Source organism: Rhipicephalus sanguineus, chromosome 11 (genome assembly GCF_013339695.2).
Source record: "Rhipicephalus sanguineus isolate Rsan-2018 chromosome 11, BIME_Rsan_1.4, whole genome shotgun sequence".
NCBI classification, from domain to species: domain Eukaryota; kingdom Metazoa; phylum Arthropoda; class Arachnida; order Ixodida; family Ixodidae; genus Rhipicephalus; species Rhipicephalus sanguineus.
Window position 1 is genome coordinate 49,715,979 of NC_051186.1, and position 25,352 is coordinate 49,741,330.

At 45.0% G+C, this 25,352-nt stretch overlaps 1 protein-coding gene across 1 annotated transcript in view; it reads right to left on the reverse strand.

Annotated features, from left to right (window-relative positions):
* The window catches only part of LOC119374828 (DNA-directed RNA polymerase III subunit RPC6), a 339,724-nt gene extending 322,510 nt beyond the window's left edge, over positions 1-17,214 (reverse strand). The window contains exon 1 of the mRNA XM_037645031.2: positions 17,198-17,214. The gene's annotated coding sequence lies outside the window, so the exon portion shown is untranslated. The remainder of the gene's footprint in view (positions 1-17,197) is intronic.
* Positions 17,215-25,352: the final 8,138 nt, after the last annotated feature.

Here is a 25,352-nt window from a genome sequence, read left to right on the forward strand (position 1 = left end):
GAAAACAAAATGCCAAAGTGTGTGTGAAGATGGCCCACCGTAATTTACTCGAGTAGTAGTGCCACTGTAGGCCGCAGTATTTGCTCGCGTAATGCCGACGCAGCTGGCTAAGGTTGGATAATATTTGGCTATGGTCGGCTGTCAGGGTTACTGATGGTAATGAAAGGCAGTTAAATGTGTTCATAACGTATTACGTTCGCATTTACCGTTTATTGCTCCTGAATTTTCAAAATGCTCTGGTTGCATGGGTCGCATTGACATTGTGTTCTATGTGTCTTCCGCTTGGCGTGTCATGTAATCTCACACGGCTTTTATCGTTTAGGGACCTGCCATGCTTCTTCGGAGTATGACTATTCCGAGCAAGAGATGAGACGGCTCCCTCCTCAGAGGTGCACGAAGAAACCCGAGAGTGACGAAAATTCGAACAGAACTTATCTGATGTGGTTCTACAACCATACTGCTGCACGATGCGAGAAGTACGCCGCAGATTTACTTCCCGGCAAACAGATGCCAGAGCCCGTTAAAAACAGTTTTGAAACGAAAGAGCAGTGCGACAAAGAATGCAGAGGTAAGAACGCACCCACCCACACATACGTGCACACACACGCAGACGAAATCTGAATGATGACGTATCCGCTACAGCACGCTGTAGCATCTATCATTTGCTCATTTCCAAGGACAGCGCAAGTACGACACACACGTCATCGATGATTCCGTGCTTTGTTTTTTGTCTCTCGTGCTTCATTTCTGCTAACAAATGTTACGATCGTACACCTGTCGATTAGGTTTTAAGCCTTTGTACGACAGTGGGACACATACGTCCCACTTTTCCGTCTGGAGGAAAATATTTCTCCCGCAATTAGCGCAACGCTAAGTCACTCATATCTTACCCAAGTCTTCGTAATCCCGGGGAAAATTCTTTTGCACGCTTTCAAAGGGAGGAAGTAGCGGTAAAATGGCGCTCAATTGGACAAACTTTTTATGATAGGTTCTGAATTTTCCTCTTCTTCAGAGAGAGAGAACCTACCAGTCTAAATGCTAGATAATTTCCTCTTTTTCTGGTTTTTCAGATAGGCCACTTTCGCTTCCAGTCGTCGCGTGTTTTTTAAAGTTTGCGCAATAACTTCACCGATAAATGCATCGAAACACAATCCCCTGCGAAATTGCCTCGCTCATCCTTCAGCGCAACTGCGGATTTTGGTGCGTGGAAACGTTTTTCTTTATATCATATAACTCTTGAAAAGTAGGCACATGTTCAGGGACAGCCGAACTTGAATATTTCGACAGCCAAAGCAAGGACAGGCAAATGGACAAAAAAAATGGTTGGTGCATGCGGTGAAGTAGGCTTTACAGGAACAGACCACGACGCTATGAAGGCTCACAAGAGGCGCAGGTGCAGGTGGTGTTCTACTGCTGGAAATGAGGTCCACAGTGGACCAAATTTGCTGCCTCTTCACAAAATTTGAACTGTGACCTGAATACTTCTGGATGTTATTTGCTGCAAGCACTGGGTTTGGAAAAACTCCCGTCTGTAATTTTCGTCGCATAACCTCGTCTTTCTTAATGAACATTCTGTCCGATCCCGGGTGTATTTGCCGATTTGGTCTGTAGTGGGCTCTGATTTCTTGATATGCGCGCATATCCCCTTTTCTCTTTGTAATTTCAGTGACTTGGGAGGTTCCGGGGGTCGACCGGCAAGTGAGACCTCGGGCGACCAAATGAGCCTCCTCGGTCCCTCTAATTCCCTGGTGAGCTGGTGCCCAGACGAGCAGAATCATCTCTCTAGGTTCTCCTACCCTGTTTAACATAAAAATAGCAGTCTCCGTCATCCTTCCCTAGTCGTAATTTCTCACAGCGTTTTTGGAGTCACTCATGACCACCCTGACCCCCTTTTGGCTGATGGCCAAGGCTATGACCACTTCCTCAGCCTCGACCGTCTCGACACCACTGACTACGCAGCACGCCGTCGGCGTTCCGTCTTCCACAACCGCCACTGCCGTGTGTGCCGCTTTGCTCTCATATTCCGCAGCGTCCGTATATAGGCCCAAAGAGACATACGGGACCTATGAGCGACAAGATAAAGGTACCTGCGCTACCCAGAAATATGAACCCCGCCTTTCACGAAGGTAGACGTAAAGACAGTGCAGAGGCATTACAAGCGAGGTACACTGGTCGACAGCATGAGAAAAAATGAGTTTCTCCATGAGAGAGTTGAACAGATAACAGACACTTTTAGAATAGCGTACACTAAGATAGCGGTACTTGCGGTCGACCGATATTTCTGTCACTTAACGGGGGCCCGCAGGAGGTTATCGTACGACGCATGCGCCGTGGCGACAAACGCTAACGCAAAGCTTTGCGTACGCTATTCTAAAACTGCCTAATCTTCCCAGAAGTACCGTGGATATAGCGCGCAATTAGATGTATTGCATTTTCCCGACTTTTCGGTCAGAGACAGGATTAGGAGACGGTGAATTATCAAACATTGAAAGAGGCGCTTCAGGCTGAGCAATTGCCGAACAGGTTCGCCAGGCTAACCCCGCTTGTAGCGCCACCATGTGTGTTGGATGTGCACGCTCTTTTTCTGTCTTTCAATTTTTTTTTGTGCTTGGCATCTATGTTTATTCTTGATCCCTTTACCCTTGTGATTCTTCATGTCCGGAGAGCCACTTACTACCATACCTTCGATTTCATAGCGGTGTATGTGGCTACAATATTTTTATGTTACCGCAACAGATCCACACTATGGAACGTGCGGTGGCCAGAAGAATGACAGCATCTGTTGGAAGTCGGGCGAAGTGGAGCGGCGATTTTGGTTTGATCCTGACAATAGGACATGTAAGCCTTACATGTATGGGGGTTGCGACCCGAACAGCAACACATACCGCACGAAGTTGGAGTGTCTTCAGGATTGCGCAGGTAAGCCGTCGTCATCGGCTAGATCTCTTTCCACGAAGTGGCCGCACCCACAATGCTGGAAATCGGGAACTATTATTTATTTTTACATGAAAAGAGCTTGAACTTGAGCTTGTTTGTATGTCATTATAGGCTTCCCAAGCAACGCTTAGCGGCGCTGCTGCTCTTGACAGGCAGCGCCATCTCTGGCAGAAAAATAGTAACTGGAGTGTAAGCAGCGCGCATTTTCCCTTCGCTCCACCGCGTTGCCACTCGCTTCTGTGCACGTGCAGAGCTCTCGCGGTGCACTTGCGGCGCCTCACAATGTACCGCTTGCAGTGCGGCTTCAAAAGGATCTTCAAGCTTGACTGGCACTTCGGAAAAGCGAACTTGATAAAATGAGAAAGGCTCGTCAATCACGTTAACGGTGAAGAACAGACCATCGACGACAACGACGCCCGACTCAAAGCGAAATGCATTTCCCAAGTGGCGATTACACCGCGTAGGACGTATACGTCGAGGTAAGTCTCATTCTGTCATGTTAAAGATGAATAATGGTCCACATGCACTCCGGAATGAAGCCGTACACGCTATCGACGTTCTGCGGCGTGGACTACGAATCATATGATTGTTGTTTTGATATGGCATGCTTACAGTAGCAGCCGTGTACTTTCGTGAACAAACGTTTGCGGCGTGTGAAAAAAAATTATACGACCAGGCACTGTATCCTGAGAAGGTTAGAGTCAAGTCCTCCGTGCCGCTAGAGAATCACCCGCCGATTAAGACGCGAGGCAGCTAGCTGAGCTTGAACCACTATGAAGCAAGATGAACTGCTCGCCTCGTTTTTTCGGCTCTCGCGTCATGCTGCAGTCTCTTTTTTATGATATCGACTTGACAGGTGTATAAAACCTGCTGCGCGAACGCGGCATGAAAATCGCACAATGTCAGAAGGTGGTTACTTCAAGGTTGCAATTGCAAAGCATGTATTAAGTGCCAGTTATATTTAGCGGGTTAAATATATATAACCCTAATAAAGTGACAGAAACAAAGCAAACCTGCAGAACGGTGCCGAAGGTTGCTGAAAATGCACAGACGTCCGTTCCGGCGTGATAAAGCAGCCTTCCCGACGCGTGAATTGCAGGCGCCGAATTTCTGACAATGTGCCGAGTTCAGTTAAATTCAACCAACCGCGCAACGCTGACGGTATAACGCGAGTGTGAACGTTCAACAACGACGGGTAGGTCTCACGAACACGGGGAATCAAAACACAAAGTTGTTTTCACCTACAACCGTGACTGGACTTTCACAATGCGAGAAGACAGCGAGTAGTCATTACTGTAGTCGCTGCGTGCATGCGCTGCGTTACTTACCGATTCAGGTAGTCGAAACGAACGAAAGCGATGAACTCAGACAGCCAAAATAGAAGGCGAGACAGCGCTGTCAGCTATCCACGCTTGCCACCTTTATTTCTCGTGCGACACGCCCGGGAACCGATACAGTTTCACACAAGAATCGTGTGCTTTGGTGTTGTCTGCACTGTTGTGGCAGGCCACTAAACCGCAATACTTCGGACCTCGCTTGCGCTTCCGCGGGGTCGCTTCTGCCATCGCGGAAATGCGCAGCTTCGCACAGCAAGCCTCTCGGTTCACCGTGCCGAGCTGATGGCCCCCCAGTTACCCGCACCGATAGAAGAACGCGTGCGCACGTGCGCTGGCGCTACCGTGAAAGGGCGCTGAGTCGGCCGCGCATGCACTACAGAGCTTTCCGAGAGAGCCGCAGCGCGGCCAGGGCGGCGCTGTCGTCGCGCCGCAAACTTGAGCTTGGGTTCCCTATGGGGAACAGCGCGAATGAATGTCTGGAAAATCCAGCCCCGTCTTTTTTTCTTTAAAGCGAAGCTATTTAAGCAATCGGTAACTTGTGCTCCGTCGTGCAAAACTCCTCAGGTGGGTATGCCCCCAGGAATTGGGCAAGCCCGACTACCGTGTACAGCAGGTGCGAACGTTAAACGAAAACTCTGCTCGGCGAAGTGAAGCACGTGAAAAAGGGAGCAAGAGAAAGAAAAAATAGATAGAAAGAAAGAGATAAAAAGAGAGAGAAAGAAAGCAATAGCAAGAAAGATAAAAATAGAAAAACAGACAGAGAAAGACGTAGAAAGAGAGAGAAATAGATAGAAACTCACACGAAAAAGATAAAAAAACAGAGTAAGACAGAAAGAAACAAAAAGAGAAAGAAAGAGAGCGAAAGAAGCAGAGAGAAAGAAGGATAGAAAGACAGCTAAAGACATAAAAAGACAGAGAAAGATACGAAGAAACAGACACGACAAAGAGATAGAAAAAATAGAGAGCAAGAAAGAATTATTGAGAGAAAGAAAGAAAGAAAGAGAGAAAAGAAGAAAGTAAGAAAGAAAAAAGAAAGAGAGCGAAAGAAGCAGAGAGAGAGAAAGAAATAGAAAGAAACGGATACAGAAAAAGAGATACAAGAAAGAAAGAGAAAGAGAAAGAAGAAAATAAAGAAAAAAAGTGAAACAAGCAAGGCCACCCATGCTCCGCTCTTCCTTCAGGCTTGGCACCACTAGTGGGAAGCTGCCATAATTTTATTGCGATAGCAATTATATGGACAGTCTCGGCTGACTTTTGCCGTCCCCGTCGCCGCCGTCATGCACCGTGTGTGTAATATATATATATATATATATATATATATATATATATATATATATATATATATATATATATATATATATATATATATATATATATATACATAAAAGCCACAAAGAAAGGTAATTCAGAGAACCTTTCCGACGCGCGGAATCGAACGGGCGACCTCTCGCTTTGCAGCCCGCCGCGTTAAGCCTCTTTCACATGCGAGCGACTGAGCGGTGGGGCCCGCGGCGATTGAGCGGCGACAGGACGCTCGCACGCGGCTTCGTTTCATATGCACCGCTTTTGCGCGGCGCGCGCCTCTGCGATGCGCAGTGATGGTTGTGGAAAGCGCCCGTTACCCGCGGGTTTCCTTTCTCCGAGTTCGCTTCTTTTGGTGCACTTGGGTTGCGAGTTTCACCAGCCTTCTACTTCGGTGCTCGATTTTCACGCGCCTAAACCTTGAATGACGAAAATGTGCAGTGTATCAGAGTGCAATTAAACAACTTCAGTAGTCACGTTTATTTCTGTTACAGCTTTCCTTTTTTACCACGCAAGTCTTCTTGCACGCTCATACACTTGGCCATGGAAAAGCAAAAAAAAAAGAATTTGTTTTTGTGGTTTTAAGCTTTCAGAGTGCTTTCGGTGGCTTTTGCTCTCGAATGCCGCAAGGCGTTGGTGCGCCGGCTGGGCCGGCAACCATTGCAAACCCACAATGTCGTCGTCTGGGGGGCTCGCATTTGTCGTCTTCGGGGTACGTGACCATTGAAAAAAAGAAAAAGAAAACAGTAAACTATTCGAACGTGCTGGGTCAGAGCAGCAAAAAAAAAAAAAACTGAAACATGCGACCAACAAGTGCGCAGTGCCGTAGGGTCCCCCTGTACGGACCTGTGTTGGTGCCAGGATTCGATAAAGATACAAAAGAACAAAATGACACGTGCAAACGATTTGTCTGCTTTGATGGAAGCGCAGTAGAGAACAACAAAACGAAAAGAAAGGCGTTTCTACACTGCCAGATCGTTACAGCGAATGTCGTCTGCTAGGAAACCGAGTTCCTCCTGGCGCACGCTCCCGCTCCTCGACTCCGCCCCTGCAATCACGTGCTCCCCACGTCACTGCTCTCCCATTGGGTGACCTTGGGCAGCCGCTCTGCCGCTAGCGAATTTTTCCAACTCCGGCGATCTCGATCGCGCGTCCACTGGTCGCTCTAAAAAACCTGTTTTTGGGCTTCCGCGACGGCAGCCACTCCGCTCTTGGAGCAAAATCGCTGCATGTGAAACAGGCTTAAATTAGACGTTAGGCCACGACAGCACCGTCTCTCAGGCTGCTAACGGCGAGCTATTTATATACACCATTTACTTCAGTATGCTTTCTTAGTCACCACATAGATGGCGCGATGTGCGCGCGTGGCGTAGAGTGACTCTAGCGTGGCGCGCTTTAAATTTATTCGCTCCGCTCCTGCGAACGCCGTTGCTCTTCGCCCTACAGGGCGTGGTCGCCTTCGTGCGCTTATCTCGAGGAAAGAAGGGGCGGCCGGTGGGGTGGAGTGGCGGGTTTTATGTCTTGCGCTGTCCCCGCGATGTCCGCGCTGAAGTCACAGAGCGTACGATGGTCACTTCGCTCGCTACAGCGGCCGCGTTTGCGAAAGGAGCGCGCTGTTCAAACAGAAATAAGTAACAGCTGTGACAATTAGTTCGCGCTCGTCCCGTGTGCGTTCTTTTCGTGCGTCCTTTGGGCTCGAGCGACGCGCTGGCAATTTCGAGCGGCTTTCCGTTCTTCGCGTTACATTCCAATTTATTGCTATCGCATTCATTGCTTCACCGTTGCGGCGAAAGTGTGACTTTTTTTTTCTCGAAGAAAATTTTCATCCTGTTTTCCGCTATTGATTCCAACTGCAAGTACACAGATACAGAGTTCAGCTATGGTAGAGCTGGACAAACCGAAGAGCCCTTCGGGCGAGTCCGAAAAAAAAATAACATGGCTGATCCCTCTGTCATAGGAATCGGTATAACACGAAAGTGAAACGTCTCGTCACAGAAGTAGTTGATTGTTTATAGTGCATTGGTATATGAGAGCTCGTACAATGTGTACTGTTGTTTGACAGATATAGCACCGCTTTATGTGGACGCACTCACGTTGACGCCTAGTGGCACATCTCCGTACCGACCACCAACGACCATGATCATGATTTAACCTTCGCGGTAGCTGAAGTTCTTAACATATACGTGGACACCGCATATGGGGTTAATCACGCGCAAATACGGCATTAACCACATGTTAAACACTGATACTCCATATGCACTCCTTTAAAGCTTCGTGAAATGCGAAGGGGCTGGTCAATTTTTAAAAAAATGTGCGCATAGGAAATTCTTTAGTGATGGTGTTTTTTGTTTTGTCTGGGATATTAGATTATGTGCTTAAAAGGGTACTGACACCAATTTATGAAGGTGAGTTTACTCTGCCATACAAATCTCCCATATACAGCGATGGCTCTGTGCAAGTGTGAAGCTCAGTCAATGCTGATAAGATATCTTATTTTGACATTAAAGTTGATTTTCGCATGGTGCACCTACTGATATCGACTCTAACATGACGTCAGGCTACAGTGTCAATTCTCGCGATTTCACACATCAGTATGGTTAGTTGTGATGACGTCAAGCACCAGAACATTCAGAATGGCCACTTGTGCATATAGATTTGCATATAGAGTTACTGTATATGCTACCTAAAGGCAGCATATACAGTACCATAGCAGGCTATATTTCTGGTATAAACGTATAACAGCGCCACATATATACATGTTATATCTACACCCATAGGCGTGCGTCGGGTAACCCCCCCCCCCTCCCGGTTGGTCGACAGCCTTCGCATTGGATGCAAAAATGATAATGAAACGATGACGCGCTTCCTGCAACGACCTGCCCTTGGTTCCCGGTTTTCAGAGGGCTAAAATGGGAAGTAAGCAGCTCTTGGAATGCGACATCAGTGGTCCTCGGCCGCTGCTAAAATCGTCAAAAACATGCGTGTCCATAACCTTGCGCTTTAAACTATGGCGGGACAGGTCCGACTGAGTAAAGGTATGTTACAGACTTGGCGCCCCCCTCAGATGATTATGGGAGGTGGTCGCTCCCCCCCTTGGCCCCCTCCCCCTCGTGCGCATGCCTATGTTTGCATCGCCAATGTCGTGGTGTCCATTTACACATGAGGAAAACTGGTGAGCTCTCCGGTGCACTAGGAATCAAACCCAGAGAGACAGAGAGAGAGAGAGAGAGTTATTGATGAAAGTTGAGAGGTTGGCGTCAACTAGCGTGCTCAGTCCTACTGCCCTGCATACGGGGAAAAAAGGGGGAGAAAAGGAGTGACCATGGATGATGATGAGGACAGAAAGAATTGTAATGCGTGCGTAGAATAACCATGTGACGCAGTGACTTTCTTAATGAATAAAATCCAGTCCAGTAGTCTGTCAAAAAAAAAAAGTCACAGTTTCGCCGCAAGGGTGAAGCAATGAATGCGATAGCAAGAAATTAATGCTCTACGAAGTGAGGCTCGCCAATGGATACTCTCAGTTTGAACAGCGCTCCTGTTGCAAAGGCGGCCGAAGCAGCGAAGGAAACTAGCGTGCTTCAAGTGTCGAGCTGTGGCACTTGATAGTTCGCGCTCATCTTCTGTTTGTTCGTTTAGCGGCGTCCCTGAGCTCGAGTGACATTCGTACGCGCCGTAACATGAGCGCGGAAATCACGGTGAAAGCTCGAAACATTCCTCTTCCCCTCACCACGAGAAAACCGCGCGAGCAGACAGCGGAAGGGCAAGGTTCTCCCATGCGCAAATATAAGAAGAAGCGAGCGAGCTCGCCGACGACTTTTAAATGCGCCCGTCGGGCTCCTAGCGCCATCTCGCTGGTAATGAAGAAACGCTTATTATCGCCTACCGTGTCTGAGTCCGTCCAGCGGTAAAGCGTGTGTATATAACGCTCGCCGTTAGCTACGTGGAGGTTCTGCGTTTCGTGGCGTAGTGGATAGCGCCACTCGCTGCGGAGCAAGAAGTCCCTGGTTCGATTCCGCGCTTCAGAAGCATTTTTCTGAATTATTTTTCTTTCGGGCTTTTATGTATATATACATATTTATACATATACGGTGCATGACGGCGGCGACGGCGACGGCAAAATCCAGCCGAGACTGTCCATATAATTGCTGTCGCAATAAAAAGACGATCTAGAACTGCCCTAGCAGCAGTTGTTAATGCTGTCTGGTCGCACATCGTGGACGAAATACAGCTTTCACTTGGTGTTTGTACCCCGATTCCTACCACCGTAGAAGCAAGCGTCCTACGTTGTGACACTTAACGAGGAAGTCACAAAATATATGTTCTAACGACTCATGCACTTTGTATGGTTCCACAGTTCGGGCTTCCTTCTCAGTCGATAAGTTGCAAGTAGAGTACAGTGAAGGAAACGCCCAGGCGAACCCGTTGGCACGTACTGGCATGGCTTCAGTGCACTATAGCTGAAAGGCGAACGCGTGCTAGGGTCTATTTACCGCGGGTACCTGTATCCTTGTTCTGCTTGGGACCATTAAGCAGCTATGCAATCTCGCGTGAGCGATATAAACAAAAGGTCATTGTCACTTCGCTAGTACAAATCTTGACGTCGGCGGAGGCGTTAGATGCTATTGTTCTTGCTTCAACGACAGCTAGCTCATTGGTTACCATGCCACAGAGTACAAGGGTAGGCATACATTGGAATTTGATCGAGTGTCCGTTCCTCTGCGCAAAATTGCATACTTGACGCCCGAGTCGAACACACAGTACTGACCTCTCGTCGAGCAAGCATCAGTGGCTCGCGATGCGGATTTTGCACCGGAGAGTAGTGTCCATTTACGCGGTATCTGGCAAGTCACAAAGCTGACACATTCCCCTGTAGCAACAAGTTCTGCAGCTGTTGAAGATGTCTTGAGGTATACCTGTGTATTGTTGGCAGTTACCCAGACTAGGGATTGCAAAGGTCGCAGTAGAAGAGCTTGCAGTCATAGATCCGTCTTTGTATATGCGAAGAGAGTCGTCGTATAGTTACGTCAAATGCACCTTGATGAGCTGCTTGAGGGCAGCACAAGGAACGCGTCACTTCTTCGAACACCCAGGAATTTCAAAGCAATATAACGATTTATGCAGTATGTATACGGTGGTACTCTAGGGATGATGACAGGTGCAAATTCTACAGGGATGACATGCCTGGGAGTATTCAAGGGTCTTGAGTATGTGCAGCCTGCTCGGTTCGTCTACGGCGAAAACAAGGAATTGTATACAGTGCTTCCCAGATAGGAAACGGAAACCCTAACGTTTCACCACAGCTGCGGTTTCGGAAGAACGAAGTTCCAAGTCGTTATTATGAGGACACCCACCCGGTGGGAGATCGACGGCATGGGACTGCCCAAGGAGGTTGGGACTGCCAGACCTAAAAGATAAGGTCACCTTTCTTTTTAAGGACGATAGTCTTTCTTGGGATACCTGAACGCAGAAATTTTGCTCTGTCTGTCTGTCTGTCTGTCTGTCTGTCTGTCTGTCTGTCTGTCTGTCACACGATTCAGCCAACGGCCAAAGTTTAAGCACTTGCTGAACGCCCAGCCATCTTGAACTGGGAGCTGCATTCATACTTGTGAACGTTGTCGATCAAATAGCAAATATTACGCATATCTGAGGCGCAACATCAATACGTAAGTATTAGATGGTGTGTTCCTTTACTAGAAAATACATAGATGCGTAATTCTAAAGACCCCTAGTGTTTCTTGGGCTGCGCTGAAAATGCGACGCTATTTACGAAAAAGCCCTCTGCCAACGATATGGTGATGCCACCACCTGACAGTGGCCTTGGGTTCTGCACAAGCTCATGTTTCCCGACGCCACTGCCAGATGGCGTCCATATCTCAAGCAGCGCCTCCTAACACATGGCATGCCAGCAGTGATAATGCGGTAAAATGAAATCTGTTAAAAAAAAACCTTCATTGCATTTATCATGCCAAGACGGAAAAGGCACGGGAACAGCATCACGGGTGGCCGCGGATGAACCCAGAACTCATGCAGTACGGCCGGCAGAAGACTGTCGTCTTTCGACGACATTTGCAGCGAAGCACGCAGATACGCGGCCAATTTTTTTTTTATGCATGCTGTACTACATGAAAAATGTATCATTATAAGGCGTGTTATCGGCGTTAGGCTTTGTAAATACGGAAGTCAACACTAGTTTTGTCTAGACCGAACTTCATTTAGCACCTTATCACTTGTGACATAGGTCGAAGATCCACCTGTACACGCCCGATGTTTTTCTCCATAACTTTTTCCCCCAATTTCCAGAGTTCATCGAAAACCGCTGCGCCCTTCCGATAGATAAAGGTGACTGCTTTGATAGCATGACTCGCTTCGGCTACAACAGAGTATATCAAGATTGCGAAGAGTTCACGTACACTGGTTGCGGAGGCAACCGTAACAACTTCAAGACTGCGAAAGAGTGCTGGGTGACGTGCGCAAGTAATTGCTTCTTTCTTATATATAAAAAATCTTATTCATGCAACATGTACACTCGAAAGCATATCTATGTCGCACGATTTTCTTTTTCGTCCAATATGCTTGCGGTTGTACAAAACTTGCAAGAACATGATCGGGTAAGAACGTATTGGCACGGCTCGTACATTGTTTTTCAATCTTTTTGGACGTCATTTCTCACCGTCTAACACACGGTAAAAATGGTATGCGCGAATTATACACAACGACACCGTAATAAAAACACAGACAAGCGGTTTTCTTACTGTGTCGTGGTGTATAATTTGCGCCTACCATTTTTACCTTTCAAGTATGAACCAATTCGCCCAGCACTATGTTTTAATGTAACACATGGTACAACGATACGTCGTTCGGCAGAAATATATATCTGTAGCCTTGCGAAAAAGTTGTCATCTATAGCTTTTCGTGGTCTTGCGTGTTACGTGTTGAGACTATCATTGCTTTGTTTTGGGGTGTTAGCTTTAGCCCCTCATGACTCACCAGTTTCGTGGTTTGTTATATCTCTCAATATACACAGTGACTTATTCGTCCCGCATCGTGCCGCGACTGCGACGCTAACAAAACTCGGCTGAGGTTCAGCCCTTGTGTTTTATTCATCAACGGCGTCAGTTCCCCCCCCCCCCCCCCAAAAAGAAAGGGAAAGAAAAAGCAGCTATATAAAACATTGTTAATACACGGGGAATCACAATGCTAGGATTGCACTTCTCAGGGGGCTCCCACACATGAAATATAACAAAAAAAGTACACTATAGATCAAGTAGTGCTTACGGTGATCTAATTGAAAATTTGAAAACTATAAGCAAAGAACAGTGCAAATAAGAAAGTATAACGCAATGCTATTTTGTGCAAACTGAGAAAGAAAGCTTTTTGTAATAAGTAAGCATTACCAGATAACTATAAAAATGGAAACGTTATAGCAAATAGCATTACTGAAATAATAAAAGTGAGCTGCTAGCGTTAAGGCAGTTGTTGCAATAAGTACATTTTAATGTCGTTCTTAAATGCACGCTCTGTGGGTGATGCAATGTGGAATAGAATTCCAAATTTGGTACACACAAATCTGGTGGTGAATATATGTGTACATTTTAATGTCGTTCTTAAATGCACGCTCTGTGGGTGATGCAATGTGGAATAGAATTCCAAATTTGGTACACACAAATCTGGTGGTGAATATATGTATTCAGTACTTTGTGCACACTTTAGGCACATAACGGTCATCAAGTTCAGAGAATCCAGTAACATTAGTAGGCAGGGAAAGAACTTTATTTTGGTAAAACTTGTTGTTGGGCTAGTTGGTGCATGTTACAAGAAAATTCGACGACGCACACCACCGAGGAAAGTAGGCGAAAGGAAAGAGCGTCAACTCGCAACTAATTTTATTCTTGCAAATCCACCGCAATATATACACCATGCCACACATGCGCAATAACACACCATGCGTCCCATCCAACAATCGCCCACTCTCAATGCACGTGCTAGTTTAGAAACCTGTCAAAAAAATCAAATTCAGCTGAACGCAGTACCACCGACGTATCGCTAATACATATATCTTTTTTCTTTCGGATGAGATATGCTTCTAGCATCTCTCGCTCACTCTGACGGAAGAGCACATTTGTTGGGCCTACTGGCCTCGTTCGTGCAAAGAGCTGATGCCCTATGATGCTGCCCAATCTAAAGTGGTTAAGAGAGGAATTGCTTTTTTGTGCTTGGAAGGTGCGTTGGCTAGGTCTTGCCCTCACAGAATGCAAGAGAGCTTTGACAACCAGGTCAGCCGGCTATATTCAGCTGGGTATCCTCGCTCGGTCGTTGCAGCAGCGGCTGAATCCCTGCTTCAAAAGATTAAAGGGAAAAAGAAGGAAGCTCAGCGGTTCGAAAAAAGACCAGTAGTTGTCCCGTACGCCCATAAAGTTGCACACAACCTTAAAAAGGTGGCCAATAGGTACAAAGTACCTGTTGTGTTTTCTGCGCCAAGGAAAATGTCGGGCCTGTGCCCACAGATTTCAAGAGGAACCGCGCCTGCCCCCTGCGGTAAGAGGCATGCGAGGCCCTACGTCACCTGTGCGACGGGAGTGGTCTACGAAATTCCGCTCACCTGTGGAAGGGTTTACATCGGCCAGACCGGCCGATGCGTAAACGATCGAGCGAGGGAGCATGTTCTTTCGATAAAGAAGAATCTTTTGGCACATTTGCCTATGCACTGCAGCGCGTGTGGATGTGAGGCAAGATTTGCCAATATCACTATTTTAGGTAGAAGCAAGGAGGTGATTGAGCGAGAGATGCTAGAAGCATATCTCATCCGAAAGAAAAAAGATATATGTATTAGCGATACGTCGTTGGTACTGCGTTCAGCTGAATTTGATTTTTTTGACAGGTTTCTAAACTAGCACGTGCATTGAGAGTGGGCGATTGTTGGATGGGACGCATGGTGTGTTATTGCGCATGTGTGGCATGGTGTATATATTGCGGTGGATTTGCAAGAATAAAATTAGTTGCGAGTTGACGCTCTTTCCTTTCGCCTACTTTCCTCGGTGGTGTGCGTCGTCGAATCTTCTTGTAACTTTATTTTGATCCGGAGACGACGCGCACTCCCCTCTTAGGGGGCGACATCGGCTGGCCGCACCCACGACGGGACGGGGAGATGCATCTCCTCGGCCAGGTCATGGGCCCTCTGGATAGCCCTTAGCTGGTCTTCTTTCTCGTTGCTAGTGAGAAGATATCGCCAGTCCTCCTCCGTAGAGGGAGACCTGGGGCTATCGCGCAGTGCAGGAAATTGCCACAGCATGTGTTGCAAATTGCAACGCGGGTTACTACAGCGAGGGCAGCCCGGCTCTATGCCATCCATATATTTAGAAAATTTAAGAGGAGAAGCGTATGCCTCTGTTTGTAACAGACGTAAAGTGATAGCTCTGTTTAGATGTAGAAGATAAGGTAAGATAGGCTCGCCGGGTGGGAGAAAAAAATTATGTTAAATGTATTTGACGGATATAGGATTAACATCCAACACGAATGAGTTATGTTAAGGCGATCAGCGTTTTCTTTTTTTGCTGTTTGTCATCAACATTGGGGCAAGTTAAAATAGTCGTACACGACTGTGTATCACTTTGTGTGATTTCGTTCTCTTTAACGTTGGACGCCTCTGATATGAATCATTGTACAGTAAATGTTTGATTTTCGGATGTCCTCGTACGATACACGTGATACATATGGTAGTCAACATACATGTGATAGCAAGTCTATATTGTGCCGTAGAGAACAGTGATTGGTTATTTTGTCTTTCAAAACAGACCACTCCAGATGCCTAAAGCAAACGCAAGAGAACAACGAGTGGTTCAGATTGATCAAAACCTATTTCTACGACGTCAACAGCAACGAATGCAAATTGACGAAAACTGTCCTGCGGAAGAGCGCAGGTCCGAAAGAGAATAGATTTCTCACCAAAGAGGAATGTGAACGATGGTGCAAACGTAAGTTCTTTGTCGCGGGTGCCATATACTTATTTCGGGTCTCTTCCTCGTTAGCTCTCTCAACAGAAGCATAGCCAGAATTTTCTAACAGCGGTGCTGTTGAAGCTGGAGGTTTGCTGAGAGGTGTTGGCTGGTTGGTTGGTTGCAAAACTTTATTGAGGTCCTGCAAGTTAACAAAAAATTAGCCCAGCTTGCATCAAGTCGCGCAACGCTGGGTCACAGCAGAGTTGGTGGGCACCTAGCCGGTACTGGCTTGGCTGGGCCTTTACCCTCTCACCAGGGCCGTACCCAGGAATTTTTTTCGGGGGGTGTTTATGTGTAGAACGGCTAACTTTGGCAACTGGTGGTCGCTCTGACAACGTCCAAGTATTTTAGTGTCACCCGAAAAGTTGAAGAACGAAAAAATTTCAGGGGGTGTCCGAACCCCCTCAACCCCGCCTTAGTTACGGCCCTGCATCTCACCTTTCTCTTTTTGACACTCTTTGCTATACTATACTATACATGGCTATGCTTGCTCTCTTTTTTAAATGCAAAGCATTTCTTAGCGAATCTTAGGCACTTTGAGCGTTTCTATCTATCTATCTATCTATCTATCTATCTATCTATCTATCTATCTATCTATCTATCTATCTATCTATCTATCTATCTATCTATCTATCTATCTATCTATCTATCTATCTATCTATCTATCTATCTATCTATCTATCTCTCTGTCTGTCTGTCTATCTATCTATCTATCTATCTATCTATCTATCTATCTATCTATCTATCTATCTATCTATCTATCTATCTATCTATCTATCTATCTGTCTGTCTGTCTGTCTGTCTGTCTGTCTGTCTGTCTGTCTGTCTGTCTGTCTGTCTGTCTATCTATCTATCTATCTATCTATCTATCTATCTATCTATCTATCTATCTATCTATCTATCTATCTATCTATCTATCTATCTATCTGTCTGTCTGTCTGTCTGTCTGTCTGTCTGTCTGTCTGTCTGTCTGTCTATCTATCTATCTATCTATCTATCTATCTGTCTATCTGTCTGTCTGTCTGTCTGTCTGTCTGTCTGTCTGTCTGTCTATCTGTCTATCTATCTATCTATCTATCTATCTATCTATCTATCTATCTATCTATCTATCTATCTATCTATCTATCTATCTATCTGTCTGTCTGTCTGTCTATCTATCTATCTATCTATCTATCTATCTATCTATCTATCTATCTATCTATCTATCTATCTATCTATCTATCTATCTGTCTGTCTGTCTGTCTGTCTGTCTGTCTGTCTGTCTGTCTGTCTGTCTGTCTGTCTGTCTATCTATCTATCTATCTATCTATCTATCTATCTATCTATCTATCTATCTATCTATCTATCTATCTATCTATCTATCTGTCTGTCTGTCTGTCTGTCTGCCTGTCTGTCTGTCTGTCTGTCTTGCTGAAGAAAAACAAAAAGACGGAAGGCAAAGGAAACAAACGATATCTGATGTATTCCTACCAATTCGCTCAATTTTCAGTACTTTTACTTTGCGTTGTTTTGTAGGTGGTGTCCAAACTCGTGCCCCTGGATGAAAAAAAAAGGTTGCGCAGATATTGAAGCCATTGTTTTGATAGTTGCATGAAGCGGGGAGTTCTAACGGGAGCCAAAAACATCTCGTGGACTTCAAGCATCGGACACCACTATGGTGGTGTCGTCGTCTCAATCCCGGCGCGCACGGTCCTCACTATATACTCTTAGCCGTATGCGCCAAACACCACTGTGGGTTCGAGCACTGGTAGCTTCATGCAGGCTGCCGCGTCCTCGTCTGCCCCGCGCCCGTGTACCGTTCGAACTGCTGCGCGCGAGAACTCGGCCCGTCACCGCGAAGGGACGGCGAGCCGTCGCGCGCAGCGAGGGAGACCCTAGGCGACACTCTCCAAATTAGTGATTTATTACTGGGATTACAAAGAGATCAATAATTCGACACAGCCAATCGTACGTAACATAATTACACAGGACACCAATGAGCTAATTCAAGTTACCAAATGTGGCCGCGAATGGCACACCTATAAAACAAGGAAACAAAGAACCAGGTTTGGAGAGCCGACCTACTCTTCGGTCAGCGCTCCCGCGATCGCGCACCCCAGAGCGGAAGAAGCAGAACAGACAAAGTAACCCTTGAAAGAAACATACAGTGCACGATCGCGAGGCGCTGCCTCGGGACTTCGAGACCGCGGAGGGTAGCGCGCGCCCGCTGAGGCCGGAGCCCCGACAAAACGACGTAACCGCCGGCCGGCGACGAAGAACAAAGAACAAAGGATCGCCGCCGGCCGGAGCGGCCAAAACGCGTACGCACCCTTCGAGGTCCCCAAGTGGTCTCTCTCGAACCTCGTCGCGCGCGCACCCGCTTCTCGGCGAGCGCGAGCAAGGTCCAAATCCCGCCAAAACTGGGCCAATGGGACACGGTGTTTAACCTTCGAGGGCGGGGTGGCAGCAAAGTGACGGCGATTTATGACTAGCTGCCACCCGTCCGGTCGAGAGGAGAGGGACACGAGAATTCTCCAAGGGAAGATGGCGTCGAGCCACTGGCGCGGACGCCTGAATTCCCACACCACTTGTTATCTGAAACGAGATCTGAAGGTAGCTTTTTTTTTCGTTTGCGTCCAGTGACACGTGAACGTAATCATTGATATGGCGTTTCCTGTTCACGTGATAATGTATTCATGTTTTGCGCCGAGAACATCATCACTACAGTGATTGCAACTTTTCCTTTGCAGGAAAGTACCAACCTGATAATAAAAAAGATATAGTGACCATACATGATATTATCATGAGAATTTGAAGACAATATGTCAATACGAAGCGAATTCACAAATGAAGAAAAGCGAACTTTGTACACTGCCTTTTTGCACACGTCTTCTACAGGACCGTCATTCGTTTGAAACGAACAAACAAGCGCCGATGCGATGTCGCTAAAAAATAAAATTGCGATGTGTCGTAAACGCAATCGTGTTCACATAAGCATACATTTATTTTCGATATCGGGGAGCACGCGCATGACAATTCTTTCTCACACCACAATAGAAATCCTCAGCTTCAACGCTGTTTGCCTAGATGTACGTGTCTGAGAATTTCCCAAGTGTTGACTTATTGACTTTTTTTTCGACGGCAATTTGTAGGAGGAGAGAATGCTCTTTCACCGAAAATGAATATCGCAATAAAGGGTTGGTTTACGAGCACTTTCGATTTTACAGCGCAGCTGTATGTGGCACACCTCCTTGAATTCTTCGTGTCGCTGTCCGTATTCGAAAACCCCTGCTGCCCTCTCTGGAGCAGTAGGACAACTAGCTCGAATGCATTAGTTCATTCACCGAACTCCAAAGGGCACCAGGGTTTGAATCAAATTAATGCTTCGAATGTGGTCTTGAATTGCAATTAACTGATAAAACATCTAGCGCCCGCTAGGAAGCGGTGGAAGAACTAATGCATTCACGTGGTAAAAATAAACGCGGTCCCTCTCTCAGTGTCATTTCGGTACGCGCTAGTGTTGCTACTGTGTAATTTTAGAATACTATAAAGCGCGGCGCTGGCACGTGGCGGCACCCCGTGTCAAGGAGCGCATATAATACAAATTCCGCTCTTGATTTATGCCAGCTGTCGGCCAATAGCAGCAATCTGCTCTATGACGAAATAGAGCTGGTGCCTGCCCTCCGAAGAGGGTGAGGAGGAGTATGAAGACAGGGCGCTTTCACATTTAACCTGGTCTCGCCTACTAGCAGACGTCTAGAAAACTTTCTCTGGAAGCCATTTCTTCGTACACGGAAAGGCCCTCTGGTGCCAGCAGTGAAGTGGCAACGCGTAAAGTGCAAAAGAAAGGAGCTCCCGCGGTGGTCCAGTAGTTGCGGTGCTCGGCTGCTAACCCCGAAAGACGCGGGTTCGATCCCGGCCACGGCGGTCGCATATCGATAAAGGCGAAACGGTACAAGCCGTATACTGCGCCGTTTCAGTGCGCGTTAAAGAACCCCTGCTGGTCGAAGTTAACCGTAACGCTTCACTGCGGCATCTCTCGCAGCCTAGGACGTCAAAACCCCAAATCAATCAGCAAATGAAAGATCACGTGGAATTAGATTTCACGTATGCTGGTTATGGCCATCTGCAGGCGTGCAACTTGTTACACCGCTTATGGGCATGTGGGCGTGTTGGTTGTCTTGTTTGATCGTGCTGAGAATAAAATGAAGTTAACAAAAGTAAAATTTGCTCTACACTACATGCATGTGTTATGCTAAACATTTTCTGAAGAAAAGCAGTGCACAAGAAAAAAGCATAGACAAGAAAGAGAGGGAAGAAATACAGCGCCTCTCTTTCTTGTCTACGTTTTTTTTTTTTTGCTGTTTTTCTTCAGAAAATGAATACGCACCAGTTAGCCCACCATGCCGTTATGTTGCAGTATGTTTTGTCACGCTGAAGCAGCTCCCAGCTGGAGAAAAAATGACGGTAATGTCGCAACAGATACGTAGTATGGTATGGCCAATAAGTTCTATACATGCAACTGTTGCGCTTTATGCAAAAACATTGAACTTCGCCAAAGTCAGCTGGTCAGCCGATGCGAAATTTCCTAACACTGTGCTACAGCCACTGGGTGCAGATATACTTGTATTTAGCAACTTTTCAAAGCCTTTTTTTTTTCGTGGAGAACTCTAATCAGTTAGCTACATGTGGGGGAGTGCACTTATATGAAGTGGTTAATTGGTCAAGCAGGCCCGGCATCGCAGGGAGGCCAACGGATCAGTGCTTGAATGAAAGCTCGCTTGCTTCCTTGCTTGAGCCTTACTTCTTGGCTCATACCCTCTACGGAGGATTGGCCTTGAAACCGGCGGTAATTATAAGGAATTTTTTTTTTAGTTTGAGACGAAGAATAAGGAGGAGACGGTCGCCTAGAGTACAAACAAAAATAGAAGAATCACTAGTTTATATAGAACGAAAGAAGGAGAATTTTAAGGGCTCATTTTTCTTTATTAGATACAACTTCACTGAGAAATAAGACTATCAAGGCAAGGGAAGTATGGGTGATGTTATTTGCGGTAATTGCGATATCAGTGTGAACAAACTAAAGTGGACGAAAAGACAACTTGCCCCCGGCAGGAACTGAACCTATATATATATATATATATATATATATATATATATATATATATATATATATATATATATATATATATATATAAGATAGATAAGGTGTAATGCAATTATATTGAAAAAAAAACGATCAACTAATGAGGATAATTTCGAAGTACCGAATTTTGAGTGGGAATAATACTAACACAGAATTCTCCTTGAGTCACCAAGAAAATCGCATATGGCTTAGCAGACGTTCCTGTAGCTGTAGCTTAGTGAATACACTCCAAAGGAAAGAACATTTCTTGTTAATTAATTGCTCGAGATTCAGACGAACACAATGATGATGATGATAGTGATGGTACTGTTGGCAATATGTCACTACAGTTACTTTACGCACGGAGTCAATCTCGCCTGAAAACAGAAGGTTAGATACTTACTGTGGTAACTGTGGCGAGCGCTGGACAAATGCACAAAAAAAAGAAACTCCGTGGCATTTCAACTATAATGAATGACCACACTATATACGGCATGAAAAGTAGACGCAGGAAGAACATATGTTTAAAAAAGATGCCAAGGAAACGCTGTGTCACATCCTACGGTAACAGAAGTTTTGATGGTGCACTCCTCACAAGAACAATAACTGCGTATAGATTAATGTTCCGGACGATTCACCAAGAAGCTAAACACGCCTCAAAGAGCGACGTTACGTTTGCTGGTTCAGGTATGAAATTATATAACTAGTACTTTCTGGATTTCTGTGGGCAAGGAGCATGCACATTATCAGCAATGCAGGCATTTGCTCTCCTGCTGCGTCCTATACAAAAGAAAGAAAAAAAAAACTGGAGCACGTTTATCACTAGTTGCAAATACGTGGGAATGTAGTATTTATCATCACTATCATCATAAAGACAGCATCGCGAGCAGCCGGTGCAAGCACGTGGCGCGAGTGTAGAAGAAGCAGCGATCCCGTTCCAGTACGGCACATGCAAAAAGCAGTGGAAAAGTCCCTAGAAAAACTCCTATTGAATTTATCAGAAACTCTGGCACAAGTAATATCCATGCAGTTGAATGGGTTTTCGGAACAGTTAGCCAAAAGTATGCAGAATCCTTTCAGTGTAATTCATTCTTCCTCTGCGTTTCAATCAGATGCTGCCAGACATAAGGATAAACGACCTTCTAATACCCAAAGCACTGACCAAGAATGTCTGTCTGAGTCTAGCTCACAAGAGATTCAGGATATGGATATGGATGCTAGACTTCCTAAACGCAATAGGTCACCCTCAAACAAGAATCAGATTTCTAATTCTAAATCAAAAAAGTGTGTGAAGGAACCCTTGAACAAGAATGATTTTTTAAAAGATAGTATTTTGGATCAAGCAGTTGCGGCTGCTTGCCTATCATCAAAATAGGTCTTCTTAAGGTTCTTCAGTGGAACTGCCGGTCTATACTGTCTGCTACCACAGATTTACTATACCTTATTTCCCAACAGTCCCCTCACGTGATTTTGTTACAAGAAACTTGGCTGTCATCGGATCATAATTTTCATTTACAGAATTATAAATGTTTTCGTTTGGACAGGAACTCTAGAGGTGGAGGATTAGCGTGTTTTATATCGGCAAAATTTTGTCATAAAGCGAAAGTTGCTTATCAGTCAATATCGGGCGAACACGAAGTTTTGGTATTGGAATTAGCTATACCAGGCTGTGCTCCACTTTCTATTGTTAACAGCTACTTTCCGATTGGCGTACAAGATGAAGGTATTCTTGACATCACTCAGAGCTTTTGTCGACCAAACACATTTTTTGCAGGAGACTTTAACTCGCATCACGTCTCTTGGGGTTACCGCACAGACTCTCCCGGTAAATTATTGTGGAACTGGATAAGTAAAAACAATTATACTTGTTTAAATTCTAAAGTAGCTACATTTATTCGATGTAATACGAGATCTGTTTTAGACTTATCATTCGCCAGCTCAAGCCTTTTTATCTCTTCTTGGGCTGTGGTTGATGCTGCAACAAACAGCGATCACCGTCCCGTAGTTATTGACATTAATATCCCCTTGGTCCCAACGGAATGTCAATCGCACACTTTTGTAAATTACTCACAATTTAAAAAAAGCTTACAGTCAACGCTATCCTCTCTGACTAACACTGAAAATGAAATTACAGCCATGAGTTTGTGTTCTGTTTTAAAAAGCACTATGAAAAAATCACAGTTTACGAAACCTTCCACAAATGGAAAGTCTGTAAGTGCATGGTGGAATTCTGATTGTGATCGAGAGTACAGGCGCAGAAAGGCTGCATGGAAAAAACTTTTAATTAACCAGAATCCTACTAATTGGAGTAATTATAAATATGCCAAAGCTAAATTTAAGAGAATTGTTTCCGAAGCTAAAGCTAAACATGACGAAAATCGTTATACTTTTCTATCTAAAAGCAAGAATAAACAAGCTCTTTTTAGATTTCTTAGATCTCGTAAGGCTATTCCTTCTCCTAGTAACGTAGAATCAGTTGTTCCAACCCCAAAAGAATTGGCTGATTTATTAGATGATATTGCATTGGGACTAAAACAGCGATTTGCCTCTCAATTACAAACAAAATTCCAAAAACCTTTAGATGTGAATGATTTCATTGACGTAACCATAGAAGAACTGGCGCATGCTGTTCAGTTACTCCCGAATTCAACCCCTGGTCCTGACGGTATTACGTCAGGCATGTTAAAAATATTATTTGATGTGTCTCCTCAGAACCTTCTTAATCTTGTAAATCACTCACTTGGAAATGGTTGGATCCCTCCAGACTGGAGACTTGCAAAAATAATTCCCTTGCTTAAGAAACAAGGAGCAGGTATGCATATTCATAATATAAGACCTATAGCATTAACTTCGCATGTAATTAAATTAATTGAAAGAGTATTATACATCAGAATCATTAAATTTATTGCAGATAACTCGTTATTGAGCCCATGTCAGATAGGATTTAGACCTGGATACTCCATATGGCATGCACATGTAGATTTAGAGGGACGTATTAAGCTTGCTCGCCACAAGCGGCAATTGGCAGCATTAGTCACTCTAGATTTGGCTAAGGCGTACGACAGTGTCGAACATGTCATCTTGCTCAATTCCTTAAAAAACTTGAATTTTCCGGGATATATTATCAATTGGTTGTATGAGTTCCTAAACGGTAGGAAATTTTATTGTTCCCAACGTGGCTTATCATCCTCAAAATATGATCAATCTAGAGGGGTCCCTCAAGGTTCAGTTCTTTCCCCTGTTTTATTCAATATTCTATTAAGCTCAATTCCTTTGAACAATAACGTTACAGTTTATGTATATGCAGACGACATTGCATTCTTTGCTTCGGCAGGTGATATTCATTCACTGTATGCAGTATTACAATCATACTTGGGAAGTTTAGAATTCTGGTTTGAACAAATTCGAATGACTCTAAACGTTAGCAAAAGTTCCTTGATTGTTTTTCCATTGAATGCTCCAGTTAGAATTTCCCTTCAGTATCGCCAAGAAGTAATTCCCCAAAATGACTGTGTCAAATATTTAGGAGTTTTTTATGATGAAAAACTCAGCTGGCGCAGACACATTGAGCACGTCAAATGTAAGGCAACACGCGCTGTTGGGATGTTACGTAAGCTTGGTCACCACCCTTCTGGGCTACGCAGAGACAAGCTACTTATGATTTATCGGATGTATGTTCGACCAATTTTAGAGTTTGGTTGCATACTATACTCAGGGGGGCCTGCATACAAGTTTCATCCCCTGGTTCTCATAGAGCGAGAGGCCCTTCGAAGTTGTCTAGGGGTACCAAAATTTACAGCAAACAGTATTCTATACCTAGAAGCCCGAATCCCCACTCTAGTTTGCAGATTCCGCATTCTCACCGTCAAAACATATTTAAAAATTTTTGCGTCCTCACAAAGTCGAGTACAGTTTATATTCGTATCTGAATCGTCAACGTTTTTTAATGAGCCTTGGTCTCGAATATATAAACCACAAGTTTTGTTCGTACAGGACCAACTAGAATCATTAAATGTTAACATACGCGACATCGTAGCAAACGATAAATCATCGACCATAGCAAAAATTGAATTTGATGATATCTTCCCATCTAATGCCAAACTTTTACCTTCAAGATATTTAATAGGATTGTTAGAGGATCATTTACTTCGATTGGGCATAAATAACATAATTGCCACTGATGCATCCATGCGCGAAGAGAAAGCGGGAGTGGGCATATTTTCAGAGGCTTTATCATGGTCGTACTCCTTGCGCCTCCCAGATTATACTCCCATATTCGAAGCTGAGCTCCTCGCAATTATATTAGCCCTTCGAAAACTACCAGTGAATGAGTCATCAGTTGTTATAGTTACTGATTCGCTGACAGTATGTACATCTTTATCTTCTACTGCTTCTGAGTCTCCCGTTCTAAATGCATTCACTTCCTTAATCCCAAAAAATTTGAATACCGTGCGATTGGTATGGGTCCCAGGTCATTGTGGCATACTAATAAACGAGATGGCAGACACTCTCGCGCGGTGGTCTCTGGGTGGTCCTATTTTGTCCATTGTACCTGATACAGCTTTTATTACTGATTCGAGATTTCGGAAGTATTCTCTAACTCAAGATGCCAAAAGTATGAAATTACCAGTTCCCGAATATGGTCATCTTTCATTCGGCTGGAATAATAAATGG